The sequence below is a fragment of the Macaca nemestrina genome, chromosome X (assembly GCF_043159975.1).
Source record: "Macaca nemestrina isolate mMacNem1 chromosome X, mMacNem.hap1, whole genome shotgun sequence".
Lineage (NCBI taxonomy): Eukaryota > Metazoa > Chordata > Mammalia > Primates > Cercopithecidae > Macaca > Macaca nemestrina.
The window spans coordinates 145044834-145068268 of record NC_092145.1 but is presented as its reverse complement, the minus strand read 5'-3'; the positions used below and the strand labels follow the sequence as shown (position 1 = coordinate 145068268).

General features: G+C 42.7%; 1 protein-coding gene and 1 pseudogene across 3 annotated transcripts in view; one reads left to right on the top strand and one right to left on the bottom strand.

The window, feature by feature from the left end:
* Nucleotides 1-23435, top strand: part of LOC105478158 (carbonic anhydrase 5B) — a 99137-nt gene that overhangs the window by 2644 nt on the left and 73058 nt on the right. For all 3 annotated transcript variants that reach the window (XM_011735205.2, XM_071088550.1, XM_071088551.1), the window contains one exon: nucleotides 1635-1730. The gene's annotated coding sequence lies outside the window, so the exon portion shown is untranslated. The remainder of the gene's footprint in view (nucleotides 1-1634; nucleotides 1731-23435) is intronic.
* LOC139360696 (uncharacterized) lies at nucleotides 11121-11927 on the bottom strand (annotated as a pseudogene).

The window sequence follows — 23435 nt, the reverse complement described above, 5'->3', positions numbered from 1 at the left end:
CCTGTAATCCCAGCACTTTGGGAGGCCAATGCGGGAGGATCGCTTGAGGCCAGGAATTGGAGACCAGTCTGGGCAATATAGTGAGACCTTGTCTATACAAAAAAACATTTTAAAAAAACAAAACAAAACAAAACAGCCAGGCATGGTGGCACATGCCTGTAGTCCCAGCTACTTGGGAGGCTGAGGTGGGAGTGTCACTTGAGCCTAGCAGGTCAAGGCTGCAGTGAGTCACAGTTGTGCCACCGTACTCCAGCCTGGGTGACAGAGTGAGACCCTGTCTCAAAAAAAGAAAAAACCTAAATCAGTTATCTTGGGAACTAAGAGTAAGAACTCACTTCCACCCGATTGGCACCAAGCTATTTATAAGGGATCTGCCTGCGTGATCCAAACACCTCCCATGAAGCTCCACCTCCAACATTGGGGAGCAGGTGTCAACATGAGACCTGGCAGGACCAAACAGACCATATGCAAACCATAGCAAAAGTATAGGGAGATCATAAGGAAATATAATTGCTTCTTATAACTTTTTTGTAATTTAGGTTTTGTTTGGTTTGTTGGTTTTGCTTTTTTTTTTAATAGGATCTCACTTTGTCACCCAGGCTGGTGTGCAGTGGTGCAGTCATAGCTCACTGCAACCTTGAACTTCTTAGCCCAAGTGATCCTTCCGTCTCAGCTTCCCAAGTAGCAGGGACTACACAGTTGCGTACCACCACACCCAACTCATTTTAAAATTTTTTGTAGAGACGAGGTCTCACTGTGTTGCCATGGCTGGGCTTGAACTCCTGGCCTCAGGTGATGCTCTTGCCCCAGCCTCCCAAAGTGCTGATGTGAGCCAACGCACCTGGCAGTAATTTAGTTTTAAATGTAATATCAACAATAAAAAGAACATTTTAAGTGGTCATCTCTCAAAGAAGTGTGTCTTCAACTTTTTTTTTTTTTTGAGACGGAGTCTTGCTGTGTCACCTAAGCTGGCGTACAGAGGCACGATCTCGGCTCACTGCATCCTCTGCCTCCCAGATTCAAGCGATCCTTCCACCTCAGCTTCCTGAGAAGATGGGTTTACAGACACCCGCCACCACGCCTGCTGATTTTTGTATTTTTTTTTTTTAGTAGAGACGGGGTTTCACCATGTTGGCCAGGCTGGTCTCAATCTCTTGACCTCAAATGATCCACCCACCTTGGCCTCCCAAAGTCTTGGGATTACACATGTGAGCCACTGCACCCAGCCAGTCTTCAAGTGTTGTCTGATTCCTATAAGGATAATTTATTTTTCTCAATATAAACATTTTCTCTCCTTTAAATGTAAATGGATTTTAGATGTTAGTATTTCATGGAAAGCAGAATGGGAACGAGCAAATGTTGATCCCTTACTGAAATGCGACTCAGTTTGCTATATGAATTTTATTTTTACTTCCTAAGTCCTTTTATTCCAAAGAAATATTAATTGCTGTTCTTGCCTAAATTTCTTCCTGGTCTTTGTTTCTATCTCATTTTGGATTGTCATATGCTTTTCTTGGTGGCTTTACTTTGGGTGAAGAAATGTGTTTAAATGTCGTAGGTTGACTGAGGCTGTGGGTTTATTCTGGAGAGAGTTTGTGTAGTCATGTGTTAACCCTCTTTCCATGGTGTTTCAGCTGCACTTAGTGCATTGGAATGCAGTCAAATTTGAAAACTTTGAGGATGCAGCACCGGAAGAAAATGGTTTGGCGGTGATAGGAGTATTTTTAAAGGTAAAAAATACTCACCGGCTTTAAATGATGTGTTGTATTCTAGAATGAAAACATAGAACATTATAATATTGTTGTTTACTTTAAGAATATTGGGATCCATACACTGGTAAGATAAATAGTGCTTGAAATACAGGAGGATTGTTAAGGATATATTTTAAATGGCATGAAACTGTGCCGTCCAATAGAGTGGTCACAAGCCACATGTGACATTTGAGCTCTTGAAATGTGGCTGGTGTAACTTAGGAAATGAAAGTTTAATTTACTTCTAATTCACTTAAATTTCAATTAAAAAATTGATATTCAATTCAGTTATTGAAAAACTTTTGGGTCGGACGTGGTGGCTCACACCTGTAATCCCAGCTCTTTGGGAGGCCGAGGTGGACGGATCACTTAAGGCCAGGAGTTCGAAGCCAGCCTGGCCAACATGGCGAAACCCCGTCTCTACTAAAAATACAAAAATTAGCCAGGCATGATGGCAGGCGCCTGTAATCCCAGCTTCTTGGGAAGCTGAGGCACAATAATTGCTTGAACCCACAAGGCAGAGTGTAGTGAGCCAGGATTGTGCCACTGCACCCCAGCCTGGGCGACAGAGCGAGACTCTGTCTCCAAAGAAAAAAAGAAGAAAAACTTTTAAGAATGTTTGGAACCATTTGGATATGTATATATATGTTTTCAAGTATAAATTTTTTTAAATCTAAATATAGATCAAGTATTTTGAGGAAAAAGGTAGCATCCAAATTGAGATGTGCTGAAGTATAAAATACACAACAGATTTTTAAAACTTAGTATGGAAAAGACATAAACCATCTCAGTAACTTTTCTTACTGATTACGTGTTGAAGTGATAATATATTGAATATATTTGATAAAATTATATTATTAAAAAGGATTTCATCTATTTCTTTTTACTTTTTAAGTGTGGCTACTAGAAAATTAATTACCTCTGTGGCTTGTATCATACCTCTATTTTTAAGCATTGGTATAAAAGGATAAAGGCAAATAAATAAATAATGGTTAAAATGTAAAATGTATTTTAGGCCAGGTGTGGTGGCTCACGCCTGTTGTCCCAGCACTTTGGGGAGGCCAAGGCGGGCAGATTACTTGAGTCCAGGAGTTCGAGACTAGCCTGGCCATCATGGCAAAACCCCGTCTCTACTGAAAATACAAAAATTAGCTGGGCGTGGTGGCTGGCACCTGTAGTCCCAGCTACTCAGGAGGCTGAGGCAAGAGGATCACTTGAACCTGGGAGGCAGGGGCTGCAGTCAGCCGAGATCACGCCACTGCACTCCAGTCTGGGTGACGGAGTGAGACTCTGTCTCAAAAAATAAATAAATAAAAAAGAATACATTTTAAACAGAAGAATGTATTTTAAACAGAAAGATAAAAGCAGATAACTCTAGGAAATCCTCACGAAGGCAGCTAATATTTATGAGTGCTAAGTGACTCCATATTTGCCAAGTACTTAGTTTATCTTTCTAAGAACTCTCTGATGGCAATATTATTGTCTCCATTTTTCAGATGAAGAAAGTGAAGCTCAACGAGGTTAAGTGCTTTCCTGCTAGGTCACACAGCTAGCTAATGGAGGACTGGGGTTAAAAATCCATAGGCCACACTCTCATGGGGCCACTGAGTTCTTGCAGGTTCGGCAGCTGCAGGCTTCCTGCATGCTCCCAACTTTAATCTGCACTGGAGGCTGAGTGTTTTAATTGCCTGGGATTTGTTTTAATCAGGTATAGTAAGACATGCAGACATGGGAATGACTATCATGAAGGAAGAAGTTGATCCTATTCCCAGATCCCTAGAAGCTGGAGGCATGACACACCGTGCAGGGCCACATGAGGAAGTACCGGGGTTGGTTAAGAGGCAGAGAAAGTAAGGGGAAAATGCGGGCAAGAGCTTTTATTGTGTTTTCAGTGGGAAGGAACAGGTGAGGCAGGGTATGCAGGCTTGGGATTGGCTACTTCGAATAATTTCAGAGTGTTCTGTGGCCTAGGGGGCTGTCCCCACTTGGCTGATACCTGACCGTGGGGTGATTGGTGCAGGAGAACAGTGGCCCTGGTGTAAGAGCCTGATAAAGTAGATGGTGGGGCTGTAAACTCTGGATTGCCCATGAAGGGCGCTCTTGCAGCTGTCTGTTCTCTCTGGGAATTAGCCAACCTTGGGAAGGACAGTGCTTGTGGTGTCCCCAGTTGTCAAAGCATTAAATACAAAAGCTATTAATAGAAAACGTGCTTTATATACTGAGGCTCCTGGAACATGCCCTTGAGGACTTAGGGGTCTGTGCCGAAAGCCTGGCCTTCATGTGCTGTAGCCTGTTTGAAGAGCTTCAGCCTCCAGGGTCCCTGTGGGCCAAGGCTTAGAAAGGCCGGGGGAGGTGAGTGGAGCAGGAGCACCTTTCCCTGTGGACTGCAGGCACAACTTCAGACAGCCTGCTCGTGTGTTCTGTGTCCAGTTTAATTCGGCGACGTTTATAACATTCTAAATTGCCAGTTTCAGCAGTTTCAGACTGTGATTTGTTTTTAGATAATCACCAGATGGTCATTTTTAATTCATATTTCATTCCAATTCTACAGTGAGATGTCCGTTGTTTTTAATGTTTTCTCATTTGTTGTTGTTTAGCTAGGCAAACATCATAAAGAGCTATAGAAATTGGTGGATTCCATGCCATTAACTAAGCGTGGGGTAGTATTTTTCCTAAATTGCCTGAAATATATTTTATGTTTCAATCTCAAGAGTGGCGACATTACCAAGGCACTTTGAATTGGGAAGTTTAACTAGGGGAACTGTATTCCGGTTCTCTTTGAACATTGCCTTAGAAGGAGACCTGTAATTTATGAATGACCCTGGCCCTGGGTCACATTGCAGGTGACAGAGGTGATCATGTGGGTGGGCCAATGAGCTTCCTGCTTTTGCTGCAGTGCTGCTGAGGACTTGGGGACTGAGGAACATATTGCTGTCCCCTCCTCTGTTCCTGACACTGCCTCCTTCTAAGTCCTTGTGAACACACCCAGAGCAGCCTTCTTTTCTGTGGCTGCCACCCACAGGCAGGGAGCAGAGAGCAGTTCTACAGAAACTTGCCTTGTCCAGCTGGAAAGAACAAAGAACACATCCTTCAGGCTGGATGCCTTTGTCCAGCCCCCCCAGATTATTGTTTCTATATTCAGAATCTCAAAGGGCTGTGCTCTGGAGGCCCATATATTCTCTCCTCCCTTTCTTCCCCCACTGTATCCTTCTGGTCCCCACCTCTTTCCCCCTCTTTTCCTCTCCATTTCCCTCTTTCTTCCTCTCTCCCCTTTTAGTACAGAATTCTGGCTCCTCCTGATCTGCATTTCATTTTTTTGTTTCTATCAACTTTTACTTTAGATACAGGGGGTACCATGTGCAGGTTTGTTACATAAGTATGTTGCATGATGCTAAGATTTAGGGTACAGATTCCATCACTCAGGTAATGAGCACAGTACCCATTGGGTAGTTTTTTAACCCACCCCTCTCTCCAGTAACCTCCAATGTCTATTGTTCCCATCTTTATATCTGTGTGCTGAATGTTTAGTTCTCTCAAGAACATGCAGCACTTGGTTTTCTGTTCCTGCATTAATTCGCTTAGGATGATGGCTTCCAGCTGCATCCATGTTGCTGCAAAGGACATGATTTCATTTTTTATGGCTGTGTAGTATTCCATAGTGTATATATTATCACATTTTCTTTATCCAGTCCACCGCTGATGGGCACCTAGGTTGATTCTATGTCTTTGCTGTTGTGAATAGTGTGACAGTGAACATATGAGTGCCTGTGTCTTTTTGGCAAAATGATTTATTTTCCTTTGGGTTTATATGCAATAATGGTATTGCTGCATTGAATGGTAGCTCTGTTTTTAGTTACTTGAGAAATCTCCAAACTACTTTTCACAGTGGCTGAACTAATTTACATTCCCACCAACAGTGTATATGCATTCCCTTTTTTCCACAGCCTCACCAACATCTGTGGTTTTTTGACTTTTTATTAATGGCCATTCTGACTGTTGTAAGACGGTATCTCATTGCGGTTTTGATTTGCACTTTTCTGATGATTAGTGATGATGAGCATTTTTCATGTTTGTTGGCCACTTGTATGTCTTGAGAAGTGTCTGCTCATGTCCTTTGCCCATTTTTTAATGGGGTTATTTGTTTTTCTGCATTTCATTTTAAAAGGAAAATTCTCAGTCTCCCTTGAAGAAGTGAAGCCTCCTTCTTTATGCGCTGGCCACTGTCTAATACCTCCCAACAATACTTAGAGGAGACTACCTGCTGGAGCCTCACTAGAATTGAGGGATCAAATGGTTTTGGTTGTTTTCCCACTGGGGAATATTAAAAATACACAGTTAATTGCAGAAACAAAGGCTGGGCATGATTCCATCCTAAGCAGCGATTCTTCAGGTAGCTGCCCAGAAGGGCCTGGAGCTCCTCTGGACCACTGCTGATCTCCAGATACTCCCTGAGAACCATCACCTCGTCGTCCGATTCCTGAGTGGTTTTCACCACTAAATAATGACTCAGTAACCCAATCTCTTGGCCAGGACGCTCTCATGGAATTTGGGTCATTTGGCACTTCCTGCCTGGTGCCCACCTGTCTAGATTACTGGACCCAAGTAGGTCCAGTATCTCCCTGGTCCAGCCCTGTCTGAGTCCATCACCTGGATCATTAAGAAGCAGCCAGTAGAGGTTGATCATGATCAGGTACATTCTCTCCACAATTTTCATCTAAGGAAATACTTGTCTCCCCTTTTAAAACAAAGCTGGGCTCAGATGTGGCATCAGTTTTAACATCTTGTAATACTTATGCATTTTTATTGAAGTGTACAAATGTCTTATCTCAGTTTGGACATGAATTTAGAGGTATTTCAAATCAGCGAGAGAAGAGTTAAAGTGACATGTTTTTATTATACATGCATTGTGTAGATTCTCTATGAAAATTAATACCCTTTTAAATAAAAAAAAGAAGGCTGGAAATGGGGGTATTCAAAACCCTTTGAAATCCTTAAGGGAGTTTTGCTATAGAATCTCAGGATAAAGACAGACTCCAGCAATATTCATTCAGAAATTTTCATGTAAGTCAGTTGTTTGAAACTTGGAATTTATTTTTCTCTTAGAAACTAAATCTAAGTGGTGGTCACTGCATCAGCACACAAAATCCTGTTTAATTCATAAACTAAACTGTAATAATAACTGCGTATACTTGTTCATATTGGATTTTTATTGACTAACAGCTTCCAACCTCTTTTTTATGCCGCCGGGATAACATTGATACCAAAACCTATCAAAGATTAGACCATCCTACCCCCCAAAAATAACAATAGGCCAATATCTCTAAAAAATATGTAACAATAACCAAAAAAAGCTAAATAAAATACTAGAAATAGAATCTAGTAGTGCATTAGAAGAAATATATACTTTGTCCAGGTAGGGTTTATTCCAGTAATCCAAAGGTGGTTCAGTACTAAGAATGATATACTTATGATTAATGGATTTCATCCTGTCAACAAATCTATATTATCATTTCCATAGATTTCCTAAAATACATTAGATAAAACCCACCATCCCTTTAAAAAAATTTTTTTAAATAAAACAGAAATGGAGAATTCCCTAACTGGATGAAGTAGATTTATCTCAGCTCAAAAATAAATAGTATGTTTAATGTGGAAAGGATATCATTAACTCCATGATTATTAGCATACTAAAAACTAAATTTAATTGAATTAACCTCTGGCAGGAGCCAATAAAGTTAGACCAAAAAAGATAAAGAACATTAGAGAAACACTTAAAAACTCCTACAAAGATAATTCAGCAATTAGTGGAGTACCATGTCAGTTTATAGAAATCAATTCCTTTGACACATGTAACTCAACAATTAGAAGACATAACAGAAGAAGGAAACCTATTTATAATAGAAACTGAAAAACTAAAATGCTGTTAGTAAACAACATAAAATGTTAACAAGAAAACTATAAAACATTTCTGAGGGACGCAGAAGACTTGAATTTATAAAATTCATGCCCTGTTTTTAAATAGGAAGATATCATAAAGACACCTTTGATGTCAATTCTCCTTAAGTTGTGATTCCATAAATTTAATATGGTTTTAATAAAAATACCAACAGAATTTTAAAACTAGATATAGTACTTCTAGAGTTCATGTGGAAAAGCAAATAAGCATGAATAGCTGGAAAAATTCTAAAGGAGAAAATAAGGAATGATTAGACCCATAAGGCTTTAAAGCCGCAATAATTAAATAGTATGATACTAGCACATGAATAGAAATATAAATCAAAGGAAGAAAATAGTTCAGAAATATGGCCAAGTACATGAGAATTTACTTTATGATAAAGATAGCATCTCAGCTCAATGCAGGAAAAGATAAATCCAGTAAATGGTATTGGGGGACAACCGAGCAGGCATTTAGGAGAAAAAGTTGGACCCATCATTCAATCCTGACAAAAATATATTCCAGATGGAACAAAACTTTAAAGGTAAAAAAATGCCATAAAAGTACGAGGGTAGGAAGATTCTTTCATACATCCAAATGGAGGAAGCTTTTCTAACTATAAATCAAAACCCAGAAGTAATCAAGAAAACAACTAGCAATTAGACTACATACAAAAATTTTAAAATCCTTTCTGATGAAAATCACCATAAACAAAAGATAGATGACATACAGGGAAAACATTTGCAACTCTGTTTACTCATTCAGCTACTATTTATTGAATGCCTACTGTATGCCAGCTACTCTTCTAGGTGTTTGAGACATCATAGTGAACAAAACAGAGAGTTAATTGCTTTAATATATAAAGAGTTTCTAGAAATCAGTTTTTAGATAATCAAGAGCAAATGGTATAAACAGACAGCTTACAGTTAAGGAAACAAGAAGCCCAATACCATGTGAAAAAATTTTCAACCTTATGAAAAGCGACGAAACAAGATGAAACTACACTGAAATACGAATTTTCACGTATCAGATTAGCAGAAACCCCAAAATTGTATTGCTCACAGTGCTTGTACAAGTGTGGAGCATAGGCAGCCTCATGTGTTACTGGTAGGTGGTAATGACACATGAATAAAGATGTAAGAGACTAAAAAGTATGTTGTTTTACTAACAGTTAATTACAATGTCAAAGGAAGATAAAATGCTAAGTTGGTACTATTGTAGTAGCTATCAGAGTGCAATTTACCAAACAGCAATTTAGACTACACATAAACTGCAGACCTAAACAATAATACATATACATAATTATTCTTTGCCCCATTGTTTGCAAACAACCTAAATACCAGTCACCTCTATGGCATTCCTCCTCCAAAATTTGTATCCCCCATCTAAATCATGAGAAAAGACAAAACCAAACTGAAAAAGGACTTCTACAAAATACCTCACCAGCCCTCTTCAAAAGCATCAAGGTCATGAAAAACAAGGCAGAAAAACTCAAGAGTGGAGGAGACCAAGAAGGAGTAGGTTCTGGAGAAGACAAAGGACACTGGGGCAGTCTAAATAAAGTCTGGAGTTTACTTAATAGTATCAATCCAATGTTAATTTCTTAGTTTGATGAATGCATCGTGATTATATAAGATAACGTTAGAGGAAGCTGGATGCAGGGTCTCAACCTCAGCACCACTGACATTCAGGGCAGATCATTCTTGGTTATGGGGACTGTCCTGTGTATTGCAGGATGTTTAGTTGCATTCCCTGCCTCGACTCACTGGATGCCCATAGTACCACCTCCCGAGGTCGTGACAACCAAAAATGTCTCCAGACATTCTCCACTGTCAATTGCAAACTCACCCCTTGTTGAACACCAAAAACACCAATGATATACATTAACCCCTAATATCAACTAACCAATAAAATGCCGTACCTCTTAGTGTATGAGAAGAAGAAACACATCTTCAATGTCTATGAGAATGGCTTTTAACTAATCAACACCTTGATTAACCAGTAGAAGGCATATTTAGTGGTGATTCACTTATGACGGCCTGTACCTCACCAGGACAAAATTGTGGTTTGTCAAGAGAGTCTTTAGTCACAAACAGAATAAACAACCACTGGCTTATGTTGCAAAAAGGATATGGGAAATTCTATAGACATTGGAAAGAAAAAATACATTAAAAGAAGTCCACACCAGGTGCAGTGGCTCATGCCTGTAATTGCAGCACTTTGGGAGGCTGAGGCGGGCAGATCACCTGATACCAGGAGTTCAAGACCAGCCTGGCCAACATGGTGAAAACCCCGTCTCTACTAAAAATACAAAAAATTAGCTGGGTGTGGTGGCGGGTGCCTGTAATCCCAGCTCCTCGGGAGGCTGAGGCAGGAGAATTGCTTGAACCTGGGAGGCGGAGGTTGCAGTGGGCCAAGATCACGCCATTGCACTGCAGCCTGGACAAGAGCGAAACTCAGTCTCAAAAAAAAAAAAAAAAAAGTCTATACCCACTCTGATGCCATTATCTTGAGACGTCTTAGATATGAATAAAAAGCCATTCCAATCATTATGAGAACCGTCTTTAGAAGAAAATTATACCATAGGAATATCTCTAGATTTTGAAAATCATATACCTAGAGATCATTCCATAAATAAGGAGTCAGGCAAAAAACCAAAGGAATTCGTCGACGAGTGTTAGGAATCTCATTCCCCCACAACTACTGGCTGACCCCAACCCTGCATTGCAAAACACTTGGCCGCCTCTGACCTCAAAAAGCATTTGGTGCTTCCTCGTTAAGCTCTATTCAGTGTTTTTACTATTCACCCATCTTCCTCAGTCTGGACCAAATCTATTGCCCGATCTTCACATTGGTTGCGACGTTTTTGTCTCTTCCCAATTCTGGCATTCCAGAGGGTCAATAGGTTCCTTCTGCACGTGCTTTTGAGGGAAGTGTCCCCCCCCCCCCCAAAAATTGCTTCACACCACCTTGAACAGACTCTAAACTTAAGCACTACAGTTACTGAGCAGCCTTTGGATTCTTTGTTTTCGAAGTTAGATTTTTTCAGCTATTAGTGGAAAGTGTGCCTCACTCTACTCCAGGATTACCAATAGAAATGAAAGGACAGAAATGGCATTAGTGTTCAGAGAAGATTATCCATACATGGCTATATGAACACTGAAAATTACATGAGGGTCAACATAAAATCAGCATTACAGGTACTAAAACATAAATCCTGATGGCTTTCACCATTTTCTTAAGAGCAAAATTGCAAAAAGTGATATTAACAGCCATCCTAGACGAATATGAGTAAATGATTTGTTTTTCCTTAAAAGAGCATCCAAGTGTATTGTAAGCGTTTTCACACTGATCAAAGAGAGCACCCTTCTGTCAACAGGTATCTCCGGTTTTCAGGACCTGGCAGAAATTCTTCTATGTTCTGCCTTTAAAGGTCAGGTACAAAAGTAGAGGCAGCTGCCAGGCCCCTTTGCCCAGAGCTGAGGGTCTGGGACCATGAGTGGGAAGGATTGAGGCTTGAACCTCCTTGGTCCGCCAGACAGCATGGGGCACCACCCGCCCGTTCTGCAGCTGCGCGCCGCAAAGCTCTGGCCTGGCCGTGGCCTCCTGCCCCATGCGACACTTGCTGGCCAGACCATACCCAGCACACGGCGCCTCTTGCTCTTTCGGACATTTTGATGCCAAGGGTCGCTGGTCACTGAGCACTGACATTTGGTCTCGGACCGTGACCGCAGATTTTGGAAATTTCTGGCACCCCAGTGTCTACTGAAAGGCCCCACCCACTGCCCTGCTCTCATGGGCAGCTACCTGAGCCGCTTCCTGGGGTGACTCTGGGCCAGAAAGCTGCGCCCAGCCCAGAAGCACTGGGCTCTGCGGTCCAGGCCCTTCTTCAGCCCCCAGGTCCAGGAGAACTGCAAGGTCACCTACTTCCAAGGGAAGCACTGGGTCCGCACCCGGCCCCTCCCCACCGCTCCTCCCAGCTGGGACTACCCCCGCATCCGCATCCAGAGAGAGATGGTCCCCGCCCCCATCCGCCTCCGGAGATGGTCCCCCAGGCCTGGAGGTGCTTTCCCAGCAGGCCGCCGCTGCGGAGAAACATCAGGCCTGGTTTCTCCGAGGCTCGCGTGGCTTACGTGAAGCGGTGGCTTTGGACCGCCCGCCACTCCCCCAGCCTGTCCACAGCCTGGTGACTGTGAAAATCACCCCGCTAGAGCGCAGAGGGAGCCCGACGCCCAGGCCATCTGCCTTCAAGCCTGTGATGAGAAACGGAGTGGCCCATTCCTTTGTGCCCAGGTCTAGGCCGCTGAGCAGAGGCCCCCACTCCCAGGCAGCGTTGTCTCAATCCTGGCGGCCGCCTGCCATTCTGCAGGATGTGCGGCTGCCAGGCGCCCGGTCGCCGAGTCACCGCAGGAGCGCTGGGCCTGCGGGCAGCACTGCCCTGACGCCTCAGGCTTGCCTGCGCCTGGAAGGAGGTTCGCCAGGGCGGCCATGAGCCTCTGAGCACACCCAGCCTGCTGCCCAGCTCCAAGAGTCAGGCCCCTGCCACCACCTCCTGAACCTCCAGCCCTCAGCGCCTTCACCCTACTGACTGTGGTTCCACCCCCACACCAGCCACCGGCCCCACCAGGGCACTTTCCACCGCTCCAGCCGACCACTCAGCGAGCCCCAGGCCCACCTCTCCTCTCCCTTAAAACCCTTCCCTTTTCCTTGCCCATTCGCCCCTGCCCTCTCTCTGGGGACAGAAGGCATGCTTCTCCCCAGTTTCCCCAGTTTCTGCAATAAAATATTGGTTGTTGTTAATAATAATAGGTGACTTTATTATAGAGATTGTCATATGCTTTCTTTCAAAGACGACACCATGGTTTCTCCAGCTTGGCACTAGTACTTGGGCCAGATGGTGCTTTCTTGTTGGTGGGGGGAGGGGAGGAGGGGGACGCTGTCCTGTGCATTGCAGGGCCTTAGCAACATGCCTGGCCTCTCACCTCTAGGTGCCAGCAGCACACTCACAGTCATGACTATCAACAATGGCTCCAGGCGTTGCCAAATACTCCCTGGGAGGGTAGAGAGGTCAGAAGTCATACTGGTGGAGAACCACTGAGGATCAGTGACCTCTAGTGGCAGAAACAGGCAAGCCTAGTCCCCCAAAATGTGCGGTTTTGTAATACATACCAAGACGCAGGGACAAACCAAATGAAGTGGCCCATGCTGGACAGAAAACATTTTCACCAGTTTTCTAGAATGCTTGGGGTGTGAATGATTCCTGTGGTCTGGTCTTACCAGCAATCAGGAAATGCAAAATTGTTACAAATGAGCTACTATTTTAAACTTTTCAAACTGGCAACAATTTAAAAGTTAAATAATACCAAGGGCTGGTAAAGACGCATGGAATTGGAATCCCAGGTGACGCTGCAGAAGCAAGGAGTCCAGCCACTCTGGAATGGCGTTTGGAAGTGATTCCTAGAACAGAAAATGCAGCTACCAGAACCCCTGTGGCACACACACACAGACACTGGTGAGGATGTTCTTTGCGGCCCTCGTCATCATAGCAGAGAATTGAAACAACCCAAATGTTCATCAGTACGGGAATAAAGTAAATATAGTATAGGCTGTCGAGGGAATACTGTTCCACAGATTAAAGGAAAGAAATAAGCCAGGTGCAGTGGCTCACAACTGTAATCCCAGCCCTTTGGGAGGCTGAGGCGGGTGGATCACTTTGAGTTTAGGAGTTTGAGACCAGCTTGAACAATACGGCGAAATCCTATCTCCACAGAAAAAAGTACAAAAATTAACCGGGTCTTGGTGTTGTGCGCCTGTAGTCCCAGCTTCTCAGGAGGCTGAGGTAGGAGACTCGCTGGAGTCCAGGCGGCAGAGGTTGCAGTGAGCTGAGATCAGCCACCGTACTCCAGCCTGGGCGACAGAACAAGACTGTTTCAAAAAAAAAAAAAAAAAAGGGAAAGAAATAGTGCAGGGGTTTCTCAACATTAGCAGAATCAGGCCAAATAACTCAGTGTTGTGAGGATACTCTGTATTGTAGGATGTTTAACAGCAAACCTGGCATCTGTCTACCGGAGACCATTAGGACTACCAGCAGTTGTGACAATAAAAAATGGCTCCAGGCCTATAATCCCCGCAATTTGGGAGGCCAAGGCAGGCGGATCACTTGAGGCTAGGACTTCGAGACCAGCCTGTGTAACATGGTGAAACCCTGTCTCTACTAAAAATACAAAAATTAGCCAGGTGTGGTTGCACATGCCTGTAATGCCAGCTACTCAAGAGGCTGAGACAGGAAAATCACTTGAACCCAGGAGGCGGAGGTTGCAGTGAACTGAAATTGTGCCACTGCGCTCCAGCCTGGGTGACAGAGCGAGACTCCGTCTTGGAAAAAAAAGAAAACCCAACCAACCAAACAAAAATGGCTCCAGGAGATGCCAAATATCCCCTGAAGCACAAAGTCACCCGCTGGTGGCAACCACTGAGCTAAGAGCTACATTTTTTTAAAAAAAGGATAAATCTAAAAAAAAAGTACTTTCAAATGAAAAAGATTAGAAGTATTTTGTGCAGCACAATGCCATTTATTCAAATAATATATTTTATTACATACTATAGTGCTTATAATTTAATTCATATTTATATTTTATTTATATAGCAATTGTTCATTAAATATGAATTAAAATATTCATAAAATTGAGGTATTTTGAAATGTTAATATGTAATATATTCTATGTTAAGTTTCATATAAATATTTCATCATATAAATTACATAAAACATACAAGATAATATTTCTGGCATGATAGAGGAGGGCAGAAACCAGGTAAGAGGTAATTTGGATACCTTACCCATATTGTTATTTTTATCTAAAGCCTCTTTAAATACTGTTCAAACATGAATTACATGGTATTCCCCTTTAGAGAGTCATAGAATATAGCCATAAACTAAAGCAAATTCCCTTCTCATGGAGCTTGCTGTCTAAGGGGTTGGAGACAGAAGATAAACAAGTAAATGCATACACTGCATACTGGTGGAGGGTAGGAAGGCAAGTGCTATAAAGAAAAATAGGGAGGGTCGCATTAAACTCAACCCATCTGGGGCCCCAAATACTCTCCTTGTCCCAGTTACCATGGAACGACACTCTCTTACTATGTATGCAGGTTCATCAAATGTTTCAGTGTTTTCTTTGGTGGCAACTCATACGTACCTCACAAATAAAATGAAGATATTTTATCTACTTAGAAATAAAGATTCCCATAAGATTTAAATTGTTGCTGAAAATATTAAACCTTACATTTTCAATGGAAACAGTTTTGGTTACACACAAAAAGTCCTGGACTGAAGCTCTAAAAATCTAGCTTTTAGTCTGAAATTTTCCACTCCCCCATCTCTGGGATTGACAAGGCGTCGCAATGTGAATGAGGTACAAGAAGGAACTTGGGCTCTGTGTGCATCAATGGTGACACTTTTGGCATTTTGGGTGGGATATTCCTTGTTATGTGGGACTGTCCTGAGCCTTAGACAACATTAATTATTTCTAATCCCCACCCTCTAAATGCCATAGCACTCTGCAGTCATGGATATAGCTCCAAAACAACCCTTCGACATTTCTGGATGCTGAGGCGAGAAAGACTTCTAAATCTTTGACATTTATTTTCACACTCCACTTGCCTGCTTCTTGCCAAAAATTTTGTAACAACCATCTACCAGTTACTCATCAAGAGCTGGTAATTATTCATTCATTTATTTGGGCTACATATTACTTTCTTCTTGTGAATTATTTCACTTTTAGAAATTGTATTCTTTGTATAGTTTTAGAGTTTACAGAATGATTAGTTATTTGAAATGCTGTCTTGCTCATTTGACATAGGTTTTTGTGGGCATTAACCCCAAAGCTGCTTTCCACAAGACACATCTGAGCTGTTTGTTGTATTAAAATATAATAGTGAGTGTGTGATAACACAAGTCCATAAACTGCTTGACACTCCTCCCTCCAGGAGTGAAGCTTAAGTCTCCTTCCCTGAGTATAAGGGTTTAGAGATTCCCTTCTGACAATTACAGTTTGGAAAGGGAAATGTGGCAGGCACCACGTGATGCAAGGGATCAAGGTGAACTTAACAGTGAAGTCATGTGCGTATCAGGAACCCTGACACCATATGCTGAGAAGGGCACTTCACCTCATTTTCTTCCCCAATAATCCCTATGTTCTGGCTAAATTATGAGAAAACAGCAGATAATATCCAGTTGAGAACTTTTACAAAATACCCAGCCAACCCTCTTCAGAAGCACCAAGGTCATGAAAAATAAGGAAAGACTGAGAAACACAGAGTTGGGAAGACTAAGGAGGAGGAGATCTAATCTCCTGTTGTAATGGATGCATCGTGGTTAGGTATAATAATAGCATTAGGGGAACTGGGTGAAGGGGCCAGAGCAGGCTTTCACAACCTTGACATTTGGGGCCACCTCATTGCTGAGGGAACCATCCTATGCTTTGTAGGAAGTTTACCAGCATCCCTGGCCTGCACATGCCAGCAGTACATCCCTTTCACCGTAACCCCCTACCTGGCCAAATTGTGAAACCCAACAGTAAGTACCTCTGTATAGTTCCAAATGTTCTGGGGTAGGGAAAGGGCACAAATTGCCCCAGGTTCAGAACCGTTGTTACACAGGAACTCTGTATCTCTGCAACTATTTTTTGAATCTAAAATTATTTTAAATTATAACATATATTTGTATATGTATTGATATGGTTTGGCTTTGTGTTCCCACCGAAATCTCATCTCAAATTGTAATCCCCATGTGTCAGGGGAGAGACCTGGTGGGAGGTGATTGGATTATGGTGGCAGTTTCCCCCATGCTGTTCTCATAATAGTGAGTTCTCATGAGATCTGATGGTTTTTTGTTTGTTTTTGGTTTTTTGTTTGTTTGGCTGGAGTGCGTTGGTGTGATCTCAACTCACTGCAACCTCCGTCTCCCAGTTTCAAGCAAATCTCCTGCCTCAGCCTCTCAAGTAGCTGGGACTACAGGTGCACGCCACCATGCACGGCTAATTTCTGTATTTTTAGTAGAGACAGGGTTTCACCATGTTGGTCAGGCTGGTCTCGAACTCCTGACCTCAGGTGTTCCACCCTCCTTGGCCTCCCAAAGTGCTGAGGTTACAGGTGTGAGCCAAAACGCCCAGCCAGATCCTATGGTTTTAAAAGGGGCTCTTCCCCCTTCCCTTGCCTGCCACTATGTAAAAATGTGGCTTTGCTTCTCTCTCACCTTCCACCATGATTGTAAGTTTCCTGAGGCTTCCCTAGCCATACGGAACTGTGAGTCAATTACCAGCATCCCTACTTCCTTTATAAAATACCCAGTTTCAGGTAGTTCTTTATAGCAGTGTGAGAACGGACTAATACATGTGTATATCTATAAATTGATATATAGATGTATTTTAGCAAGAGCTAAAAAGTTGAAAGAGTTGCCTAGGCACTATAAATTAAACTACAGATAATGACATAAAGCACTGGATAAATTACAAGTTCCGATTGGCATCATTGATAATGACATAACAGCTAGAAATATACTTCAAAAATAATGAGATATATTCAAATGCAAGATACTGGCACCTGCCAGGTGCAGTGGCTCATGCCTGTAATCCCAACACTTTGGGAGGCTGAGGCAGGAGGATTGCTTGAGCCCAGCAGCTTGAGACCAGCCTGGGCAACACGGTGAGACCCTATCTCTACAAAAAAAATTTTTTTTAACTAGCTGGATGTGATGACATGCACCCATGGTCCCAGCTACTTGGGAGGCTGAGGCAGTGGGATTGCTCAAATCCAGGAGGTTGAGGCTATAGTGAGCCATGATTGCACCACTGCATTCCAGCCTGGGTGACAGAATAAGACCCTGTCTCAAAAAAATTTTTTGAAATACATTGGCACCCATATGTTATAAGAATAGTCTTAGTAATTATTCAAAATTTTTAAAACTTAGCTTTTTTCTAGACATCCAATGCTCTGTCCATTGCATGACAGAGCCAAAGCTTAGCTTTTTTCTGTATTCACATGTTTCATATGTTCGTTTTTATGCCATCCACTATATTAATGCCTTCAGTAGCACCATTTCTGTCGTTTCTTACAGGATTGGCATTAGGAAAAAAGGTGAATGGTTTCAATTGCTTAGGGTCTTCTTTAATGGAAGAACACTAAGCATCCCTCCTACAAGATTGTGCTGCCAAGAGAAGTAAAATCTCAGATTTTAAGAAAACAAAAAAGTTACCTTGGGCTCAATAAATAGCAGTCATAGAAATATACCTGTAGAGGTGTGTTTAGATTTTGTTCACATACAGGCAGTTGAACTAGGAATTAATAAGCCCACTTCCCACAGTAGCAATGTTGTGGGAAGGGGACCAGGGGAAAGCCTAGCCCTGCTCTAAAGGCAGCAAAGGCTGTATATGAAGATGGAGACACACTCTGGGCTGGCGCTTCCTACTTGCTCGGATGATGCTTTCAGAAACTAACTGATGTCTTGGCCTCCCCAAGAGTAAGAAACCGAGGTCCAGCAAGAGCTAACACCCAGGCAATAGGGAGCTGCTTCTACTCTGGCCATTGTGTGCCAAGTCCACCATAGGAGCATCCTCCTATGGGACTGAGGCAAAAAAGAGGAAGAAATTGGGGGGATTTGAGGGGACACTGTTTTCTTGCATCCACTGCACCTCAGTAGACCGCTGATTTAAGAGCCAGGATGTTAAACATGCTTCATTCACTCACAACTGTTTACTAAGAGCTAACCTTGATTCGCCAATATGGTTAGGGATATGGTTAGGAAAAGAGTTCCTACTACAGTGGCATTTAGATTCCGTGCCCCATCCCATGCGGGAATTTAGTGATGCTAAGACTTCTGAAAACCAAGACCAGAGTCTTGAGCCCACCAGAGCATTAAATACCAAAGTGGAAGCCAGTAACCCCCATGGTGGCAGAATTTGCACATAGTTCCATGCCCTGTGTGAGAATAGACCCAGGACATGGGGAAGACAAAGAGCTTCTAGATTTCACATGGCTTGTCTGCATTCTTTGTCAGGAGGGTCTCTAATCTCTGCCCTGATTTGAACTTCATGATCTCCAAGCAAAGAGCACCTGTTTTAATTTGATCAGTTGCAGGGTCACTAGGGAGACTATCAAATACTTTGTCCATCAGCAAGAAATAGATTTCTCTGTGCCCTAGGACATGAGAACATGAGGCCCAAGTGTTTCCTGTGCAGTGAGCCCCTGTATTCCCGAAGCTTGGCCAATGTGGACCATTCAGTAAGTGACTGTGAAATGAGTGGATGGATGACAAAAGGTTAACATCTCACTGTTTCTGGAATTTTTCCCCAAGAGACCCTGTCAAACATTTAGTTGTGTAGGAGCTGCATTAATAAATAAGAGGGGGAAGAAAGAAGAGAGATTACTTCCTTGAAACTTCCCCTACCCAGATACAAATATTCAGAGACACATTATAACAAAAACTATAGTGAAAGAAGAATCCTGAATATACTGTAGATTGAGGTAGCCAAAAGAAATTGTAAACATAGAGAAAATTTGTGCTAAAAGAGAAGTCTCATGAAGAACACAGCTCAGTAGTTAACTTCTTTAGCTATCAAAGGATAGACATTTCTTCTAATTATAAATTTTGTACAACTGGTGACTTCATGGTCTTTCTTCAAAATGTCACTACATTGAATGTCCTCCAAGATTTTAAGAGAATGAAAAATTAATCAACAAGCACTTATTCAACTGGACATGTCTTTTAATAAACCAAAATGCCATTGGTGTAACTAAATAGAAATCCTGCATTTTCAAGGTGTTAAATGTAGATGGGTCTGATGAATTCACTTCAGTAATCATTTTGACCAGTTGTTTTTACTGAGAAATTATATTAACTCAGACACAAGTGTCTTCTTTAAGCAAATCACGAAAAAGAGGTAAAAGTGTTTACTCCCCTTCCTCAAGTGTGGGAAGCCCTGGTCTGAAGGTTTGTCTAAGAATTGGCTCCACTGCCATTTTTCATCAATGGCGCTAGACAGGGCCAACTGCCTCCAAAGAGTAGTAAGAATTGGGCTCTTGTTTCTGGAAATCAAAAGAACTAAATAGGCGCTGGGCTGCTGTTTTACAAGCACAAGACTGTTAATCCCCTTACCGTGGATACAACAGCACATTGTTCCTTTTTAGATCACAAGATTCATCCTTGAATAATTAGGTAGAGGAAGAAATCCATTATATATCCTACACCATTTAACTCAGAAAAAGAAAGCCATGCCTGAGCTAGACCTCTACCTCTCTTGCTAAAAATGATAAATTATCTAAAAGCCAATATTTGAGTAAACTAAGCAGTTGAATTTCCAGTTGACCTGAGAAATAGTCAGGGGCTGTAGATAAATAAGAGAAGGAAGGAGAGAGAAAATTTCCCAGTTGACCTGGGAAATGGAGTAAACTTTATAGCTTCCTTAGAAATTACTTTCAACATTGTAAAATCCTTGTGACATCGTTTTAGTAGATCTGGCCTAAATCTTATTATAATTAGTGGAAACACCCAATTTTTCAACCAACAACTGCAGAGTTGACATTTCCTATGTAAGTCCCAAGAAAACCTCAAATAGAATAACCTATAGATATTCGACCATTCTTCTATCAACTAAGTTTTTTCATCTACCATTCTACTTTGGTTTTTTTTTTTTTTTTTTTTTTTTGAGACAGAGTATCACTCTTATCACCCAGGCTGGAGTGCAGAGGTGTGATCTTGGCTCGCTGAAACCTCAGCCTCCCAGGTTCAGGCGAATCTCCTGCCTCAGCCTCCTGAGTAGCTGGGATTACAGGCATGCACCACCACGCCCAGCCAATTTATATATTTTTAGTAGAGATGGGTTTTCACTGTGTTGGCCAGGCTGGTCTCAAACTCCTGACCTCAGGTGATCCGCCCGCCTTGGCCTCCCAAAGTGCTGGGATTATAGACAGGAGCCACTGCACCCGGCCTATCTTCCATTCTACTTTTAAGGAAAAGCAGCACATAACAAGAAAACCATTTAATGTAAAGATTTGTAAGTAATCATTTCAAAAGAAGTGCCTTGTTGCTGTCACATTTAGTCCATCTTCATGTAATTCTTACCTGGGCCAGTTTCTTGGGCATGGGACATGTGCAGTTACACAAGCCTGTGCTCTTAAGAGGGTCTTACCCATAGTTTAATATTCTGCTGTTGTAGTCTTGAAATTCTTAATGATTTAACAAGGGGTCCTCCATTTTCATTTTGCACTGGGCCCTGCAAATTACATAACCCATCCTGATTTCTACAACTATAGAATAGCACAATGGGAATTCCGTATGGATTAATAATATGTGACACTTATGGCTTTTTCTATATGCTTCCGAATACTTCATATAAATTACTTCATTTCATTCAATGGTAAAATTCGTAGGTGCTTAACTTTTAATGAAAGACAAAGTCAGATTCACTCTAAGGACTAAAAATTATATGTATCATTACATTTTAAAGATTTTCAAAAACAAAATTTGTTGTGGAAATGAATTATTGTCATGAGGTATCCCCCACTAGATGGACTTCCTGTAGGATCAGGGGCCCTGGTCTTCTGTAGGGATGAACAAGCTTTTCTGAAGGGCCAGGTGCTGAGTATTTCAGGCTTTTTCTGTCAGGACTACCCAACTCTGCTGTTCTAGCAAGAACGCAGCCTGTGAGCAATAGGTACTCAAATGACCAAGCCTGTATTCCAATGACACTTGGTGTGTAGACACTGAAATTGGAATTGCAGATAATTTTCAGGCATCACAAATCTTTTTCATTTTCCAACTATTTAAAAACGTAAAAATCATTGTTAGCTTGTGAGCTGTATAAAAGCAGACAACAGGCTGGATTTGGCCCACAGGCCATGCTTTGCTGACTGCTGATCTTAGCCCTCATTTGACTCTTAGTGCCCAGCACATAGCAGGCTTTCAGTAGAGGTCACTTGATCCTGTGGCTCCAGCCACAGCAACATAGTTCTACAGGCTGGCCTCGTGGACAGCAGTGAAGGAAGAGGTTGATGTTGCTCACACTGTTCCTTTTGGGTACTCTGTCAGCTCCTTCTCCTCGCCTCTTGACAGCATCTGGGGCAGATGGTGTGGCTTTCCTGTCACTTCCAGCTACTAAGGCATCCAGGCCAGTCTAACCAAAGCTGCCCTCCTGCCTCTCACCTACAGCTGCTCTCCTTCCAGCCGTTCTGGCCAGAGCAGGCACCTGAGTGGCAGGCTCCCGCCATTTGCTCCGGGCTCCACTCCCTCCCTGCCTGTGCTCCCCTCCACCATGCTTCATTCTCCTCGCTTAGGGACAGGAAAGCAAGATGATGGGGGCATGAGATAGATAAGGAAAGGCCAAATTCTTCTTCCTGGACCAGGGCCCTTGTGGTTCCCCCTGCTGTGAGGGGTCCTCTGTGGTGGCGGGCGTCCAGATGCTCTCCACTCAGAATGCTCCTGTGGAGCCTTCAGGGGCCCCTCCCGGGACCTCTGCACTGCATCTTCCCCTGACATGGCTGACATGCTCTGACTGACTTCCTCCACCCCATCTCAGCTCTGCCTCCAGGGGTGTACGCCTCCAGCCTCACTCTGCTGCCTTGTTTTGCCCTGTCTCACTTAAGGACATGGGCCTAACAGGCAATGACTCTATCCTGTTCCCTTCCAAAACCTCTGCTTGGCCCCAGGAATATATTTAAGTGCAGACTGCTCAGAAAACTGCCCTTTCTCTCCCCGGTCACAGGCGCTCAAGCCAGCCTTCCACCATGAGACTTCTTCAGCTACGAGGCAGCCGCTAGCTTCAGAGTATCTTCAAGTTTTCTGAAATATTCATAGAATAAGGAATGAGAAAAAAATAAACAGCCAATGTCCAAGACCCCTGAATCCATCTTTGGAAAGGATAATTCTACTGTGTTAGTTTCCTACAGCTGCCATAACAAATACCACAGACTAGATGGCTTAAACAACAGAAGTTAATTTTCTCATAGTCTGGAAACTGGAAGTCTAAGAGCAAGGTATCAGCAGAGTTGGTTTCTCCTGAAGCCTCTCTTTTTGCCCTGTAATAGCTGTTCTCTCCCTGTCTTCATGTGATCTTTTTCTGTGCACATCTGTGTCCTAACCTCCTCTTCTTATTAAGACAAAAGTCAGATTGGATTAAGGCTCACCCTCATGACCCCATTTTATCTTGATTACCCTTTTGAAGACCCTATCTCCAAATACAATCACATTTTAAGGTACTGGGGTTTGGAACTTCATATGAATCTGGGAGGGTGGAGGACAAGATTCAGCTTATAACAGCTACCCTCCAGAATTTTTAATTCACTCAGTCTCACTTTGGAACCAAAAGACCTCTGAAAGGCAGATTTAAAAGCTTACCCATTTGCCAAGCTACTGGTGTTTTCCATCCACCCACCACACTGGAGAGAGGTAGTTTCTTTGCAAAGTTATTTTCAATTTTCAATCCCATCTTGCATTATGTGGTGCCCTTTCCCATAGGAAAAGGCTGTTCACGTAGGAGTGCAGCTTCATTTATGTCAGTGTATGTGGAATCCAGCCCAGCACCTGAATTGCATCCTAAACACATCCTGCTTCATGAAGCTGCCCTCATCACTCATCGCCCTGACAGCCAGTATTGCTGGAACTCATACTGCCTGGCAGCAAGATCAGCGTGTCCCTCCATGCAGGGCACCTGGCCAAGAACCAACACTTCCTGCCTGGAACATTTTCCCCCTGGCAG